We start from the raw sequence: 6,000 nt of genomic DNA on the forward strand, positions 1-6,000 counted from the left end.
GGACAGAATGTGGTGTCTGACTTAGAAGTCAGGAAAGATGATTTTTGGATGGAACAACTAATGCCTCGTACACATGATTTTTTAGATTGGTCGGGAAAACTGGTCGTGTATATGCTCCATAGCGGTTTTCCCGACAACTGCCCGCAAAAAAATCGAAAACAGCTCATGTGTATGCTTTTCCGAGGGGGGAAAAAAGCGCATGCTCAGAATCAAGTATGAGATGGGAGTGCTTGTTCTGGTAAAACTAGCATTCGGAATGGAGATAGCACATTCGTCACGCTGTAACAGACTGAAAAGCAAGAAAACTGAAAAGCGCAAATCGTCTCTCACCAAACTTTTACTAACACGAGGATCAGCAAAAGCAGCACAAAGGGTGGCGCCGTTTGAATAGAACCTTTATAGTCCTGTCGTACGTGTAGGACTTTACTGTGCTTTGGTCGAGCATTTTTTTGACTGAACGTGTGTATGCAAGGCAGGCTTGAGAGGAATCACGTCGGGAAAAACGTTGGGTTTTGGCATGTCAAGAAAACCAGTCGTGTGTACAGGGCATGAGAGTCTCCACACTAAAAGGAGCCAGAGAAAATATTAAACTGATTGATGGCGAATCTGTTGAACCTAATGTAGGGGTGTCTTTTCCCTACATGGTTCTTAAAAATAAATTGCTGTATCAATTGGTAAAGCAAGGGGAGGAGGAGGTAGAGCAACAAGTGGTTCCCAAACCCTATCGTCAGATTGTATTAGATTAAGCCCATGGTCATATAATGGGTGGACACCTGGTTATAGAGAAAACTAAGGAGTGAATAACTGTTACCATTACCAATAATTGAAGTGCCTTTTGAAAGAATTAGCATTGATCTGGTCGGACCAGTAGTAAAGTCTGCCCAGGGCCATCAGCGAATACTGGACTATGCCACACAGTATCCTGAAGCCATTCCCTTGCATAATACCTCAGCTAAGACTATTGCCAAAGAGCGTGTCCAGGTATTTAGTCATGTGGGTATTCCAAAAGGGATATTAATGGATCAAGGCACATTAAAGTCCCTAAAGAATTGTGCAAGTTGTTCAAAATCTCCAATCTCCATACCTCTGTCTACCACCCCCAAACTGATGCTCTTGTGAAGAGATTTAACAAAATGCTCAAAAGCATGTTAAAGGTGGTGGACAAAGTTGGGAGGAATTGGGATTTTTTGCTGCTTTACCTCATGTTTGCTATATGAAAGGTACCTCAGGCCTTTACAGGTTACTCCCCAGTTGAACTACTGTATGGTAGACATCCCAGGGCATTTCTAGATGTCACAAAAAAACATTGGAGGGAGAGATCACACCTTTATAGAAGCGTCATCGAGTATATCTCATTGATGTAAGATAGGATTGCCGCTGTCATGCCACTTGTATGGGAATGTACAAGGTCAGGGTGCAAGACCTGGACCTTCAACCCTGGGAATAGACTGCTGGTACTAGTCCCCACAGTTGAGAGTAAATTCCTAGCAAAGTGGAAAGGTCCCTTTGGAATTATGGAAAGATTAGGGGATGTAAACTACAAAGTTTACCAGCCAGGAAAAAGGAAACAGGAGCAAATATATTACGTTAACTTCTTGAAACCTTGGAAGGACAGAGAGGATTTACTGGCAGTCCAAACACACCAAAAAGACATGTCCCCTGGGACCCCTGAGGCACTCATAACTGAAACCTTGTCAGTGGCCCAACAGAAGGATGTTAAAGAGTTTGTGAGTAAGAATAGAGATTTTTTCTCTTACCTGGCTGACTACAGTTATACAGCATGACATAATTATGGAACCAGGCAGCCACGTAAATGTAAAGCCCTATAGAATACCCAAAGCTAGGTGAGAAGCAGTTGCAAATGAAGTAAAGAACATGTTAAAGTTGTGTTAGTGTTAGAGGAGTCCCATAGTGACTGGTGTTGGTCCCAAAACCAGATGGAACTATAAGGTTTTGTACTGATTTCAGGAAGTTGAACAGCGTATCCAAATTTGATGCGTACCCAATGCCTCCAGTCGATGAGCTTGTTGACAGATTGGGAAGTGCTCGGTGCATAACTACTTTAGATCTGACTAAGGCCCCTTTCACACTGAGGCGCATTACAGGCCCTATAGCGCTAAAAATAGGCCCTGTAAAGAGCCCTGAAAGTGCTGTTCCATTCAATCCAGTGTGAAAGCCTGAGGGCTTTTATGCTGGAGCGGTGCGCTGGCAGGGCGTCAGAAAAAGTACTGCCAGCAGCTTCTTTGCAGCGCATTAGGATCGGAAAATACACCGCTCCTAAAGCGCTCCTGCCCATTTAAATCAGTGAGCAGCGCCGCTGAACCGCTTGCAAAGCCCTGCTGTAGCGGCACTTTTAACCCTTTTTCGGCCGCTAGCAGGGGTTAAAAGAGCCCCACTAGCGGGCGAAAAGCACAGCAAAAACTATTTTAAATTGCCGCAAAAAATAGAGGCATTTTACCGCCAACACTCGGGGCGGCTCAGTGTGAAAGGGGTCTAAAGTTTATTGGCAGATACCCCTAACACAATCTGCAAAAGAGAAAACAGACCACATGGCCAATACGCAGTCACCTATTGGACAATGTAGTCATCCACAGCCCTGATTTGGAATCTCATTTGCCCCAGGTGCAAGCAGTGGTAGATTCCCTTAGGAAAGCAGGTCTCACTGCCAACCCCAGGAAGTGTGCCATTGGCTTGGAGGAGGCCAAATACCATGGCTACTTTATTGGTCGACAGCTGATCAAGCCTTCAGATCCATACAATTTAAGTGGTTAAAAAGTGGACCCAACCTATAAACAAAAGCAAGTTCTTGCATTTCTTGGGATCATAGGATACTACAGGTGTTTTATACACAATTTTGCCACCATTGCAGCCCCCCTGAGCCAGAGTTCATAAAAGAGTTTGTGATAAAGACAGATGCCTCTGATGTGGGAATGGATGCTGTACTATCCCAAATCAGAGACAGTGAGGAGCACCCAGTGGTTTACATGTGCAGAACGGTTAGCAGACAAGAGAAAAACTATGCCACTGTTGAGGAGGAAGGTTTAGCTATCAAATAGGCCTTAGATGCCCTAAAATATTACCTGCTGGTGAGACCATTCAAACTAGTCACTGATCATGCCCCTCTCTTAAATAGATGTGTGATAACAAGTAGAAAAACAGTTGGGTGACAAGGTGGTTCCTTGCCCGTCAAGTGTTAAATTTCACAGTGGAGCATTAAAAGTCTGATTGAGCAGGGGCTGGAGCAGAGGGGGGAGATATGTGATGTTATAAAAGGTGAGGTAATTGACGGATGTTATGTATCACCTTGCATGCGTTCATTTGCCGGAAACTAAGATGGAATCCGGTCTGGGTTTTACCAGCCACCTTAGAAGGGTGGGTTCCGGACCAGATTTTGCAGTCCACTTATGTCCACCAACAGGTGGTATAAATAAAACAGGACTGGAGCAAAGAATTTCTCTTGAACTGGGACTCAGGAAGCCACAAACCTGAGAAACCTGTTTATATGAAGTTTGCTTTTGTGAGAGAAAAGGTTTGCATTATCTTTATTTTATGGGTGACTGGGAGAAGCCCCATCTCCTGCGAGTAAGAAACCTGCATGGGTTTGGTTAGTGCCTGGATGGCAAGGATATATTTTCTGTTTTTATTTGTATTATTTCTATGCAACTTTTTAAAATAAGACTGGCTACAAGTCAGATTTTAAGAAAACCTGCCGTTTGGACTGCCTTTTCCCCAGGGAAGGAGATCCTCCTTGAGCTAATCCCTGACAATATACAAAAAACGTTTTGCCTTTCATCTCTATTTCAACCGCTTACGGACTGCCCCAAGTACATATACTGCGGCAGGACGGCCCTTAAAGCGGGAGTTCAACCAATTGCTTTTTTTTTTTTTTTTTTCCCCTTAGCTTCCTGCTCGTTTTGTCTAGGGGAATTGGCTATTTGTTTTAAAATATGATCCGTACTTACCCGTTTTCGAGATGCATCTTCTTCCGTCGCTTCCGGGTATGGGTCTTCGGGAGCGGGCGTTCCTTCTTGATTGACAGTCTTCCGAGAGGCTTCCGACGGTCGCATCCATCGCGTCACTCGTAGCCGAAAGAAGTCGAACGTCGGTGCGGCTCTATACTGCGCCTGCGCACCGACGTTCGGCTTCTTTCGGAAAATCATGACGTGATGGATGCGACCGTCGGAAGCCTCTCGGAAGACTGTCAATCAAGAAGGAACGCCCATTCCCGCAGCCCATACCCGGAAGCGACGAAGAGGATGCATCTCGTAAACGGGTAAGTACTGCTCATATTTTAAAACAAATAGCCGATTCCCCTAGACAAAACGAGCAGGAATCTAAGGCTAAAAAATGCTCTCTAAGGGTGAACCTCCGCTTTAAGCGCAAAATCGCATACCCGTACATGATTTATTTTTTTTCTTCGGGTCTGGGGCATGTGAACGCGCCACGGTCAACCCACTCCCGCTGTGATTGGACACTGCAGGAGCCAATCTGCAGGTTCGGCAGACCCATTGTCTGCCAGAACCCACTGATCATGTAAACAAGGCAGATCACCATTCTGTCAGAGGGAATGATGGAGATCTTGTGTTTCTGCTAAGCAGGAACACAGATCTGTCTTCCCCCAGTCAAAGCACCCCCACACAGTTAGCAAGCACTCCCAGAGAACACATTTAACCCTTTAATCGCCCCTGATGTTAACCCCTTCCCTGCCAGTGTCATTAGTATAATGACAGTGTGTTTTCTTTTTTTAGGGCTGATCACTGTATTGGTGCGACTGGTCCCCAAAAAAGTGTCACTTTGTCAGTTGCGTCCGCCGCAATGTCACAGTCCCACTAAAATATGCTAATTTCCGCCATTACTAGTAAAAAAAAAAGAAGAAAAAATCCATAAATATATTCCATAGTTTGTAGATGCTATTAACCACTTAAGACCCGGACCAAAATGCCAAACAAAATTAGCATCCTTTTTTTCCCACAATCCCAAACAAAATTAGCATCCTTTTTTTCCCACAAATAGAGCTTTCTTTTGGTGGTATTTGATCACCTCTGCGGTTTTTATTTTTTGCGCTATAAACAAAAATAGAGCGACAATTTTGAAAAAAATTCAATATTTTTTACTTTTTGCTATAATAAATATCTCCCAAAAATATATAAAACAACTTTTTTTTTTCTCGGTTTAGGCCGATACATATTCTTCTACTATTTTTGGTAAAAAAACCCGCAATAAGCGTTTATCGATTGGTTTGCGCAACATTTATAGCCTTTACAAAATAGGGGATAGTTTTATTGCATTTTTATAATTTTTTTTTCTTTTACTACTAATGGCGGCGATCATCGATTTTTTTCGTGACTGCGACATTATGGCGGACACATCGAACAATTTTGACACATTTTTGGGACCATTGTCATAGCAAAAAATGCTATAAAAATGCATTGTTTACTGTGAAAATGACAATTGCAGTTTGAGAGTTAACAAATAGGGGGCGCTGAAGGGGTTAAGTGTGACCTCATATGTGTTTCTAACTGTAGGGGGCGGGGCTAGACGTGACGTCATTAATCGCCTTTCCCTATATCAGGGAACAGACGAGCAATGACAGTGCCACAGTGAAGAACGGGGAAGCTGTGTTTACACACACCTCTCCCCGTTCTTTAGCTCTGGGGACCGATCGCGGGACTCCGGCGGCGGTCGGGTCCCGCGGCCACAGAGCTTCGGACCGGGTGGCGCGTGCCCGCCACCCCACGGCTGGGCACTTAAAGAGGACGTACAGGTACATGCTTGTGCCATTCTGCCGACGTATATGTGCAGGAGGAGGTCCTTAAGTGATTAATTTTGCGCAAACAAATCAATATATGCTTATTGGGATTTTATTTTACCAAAAATATGTAGTAGAACACGTTGGCCTAAATTGATGAAGACTTTTTATTTTATTGGATATGTACTGTATTATAGCAGAAAGTAAAAAATATTGTTTTTTTTCCAACATTTTAAGGCATTTTTTTGTTT

Source organism: Rana temporaria, chromosome 3, assembly GCF_905171775.1.
Source record: "Rana temporaria chromosome 3, aRanTem1.1, whole genome shotgun sequence".
NCBI classification, from domain to species: Eukaryota; Metazoa; Chordata; class Amphibia; order Anura; family Ranidae; genus Rana; species Rana temporaria.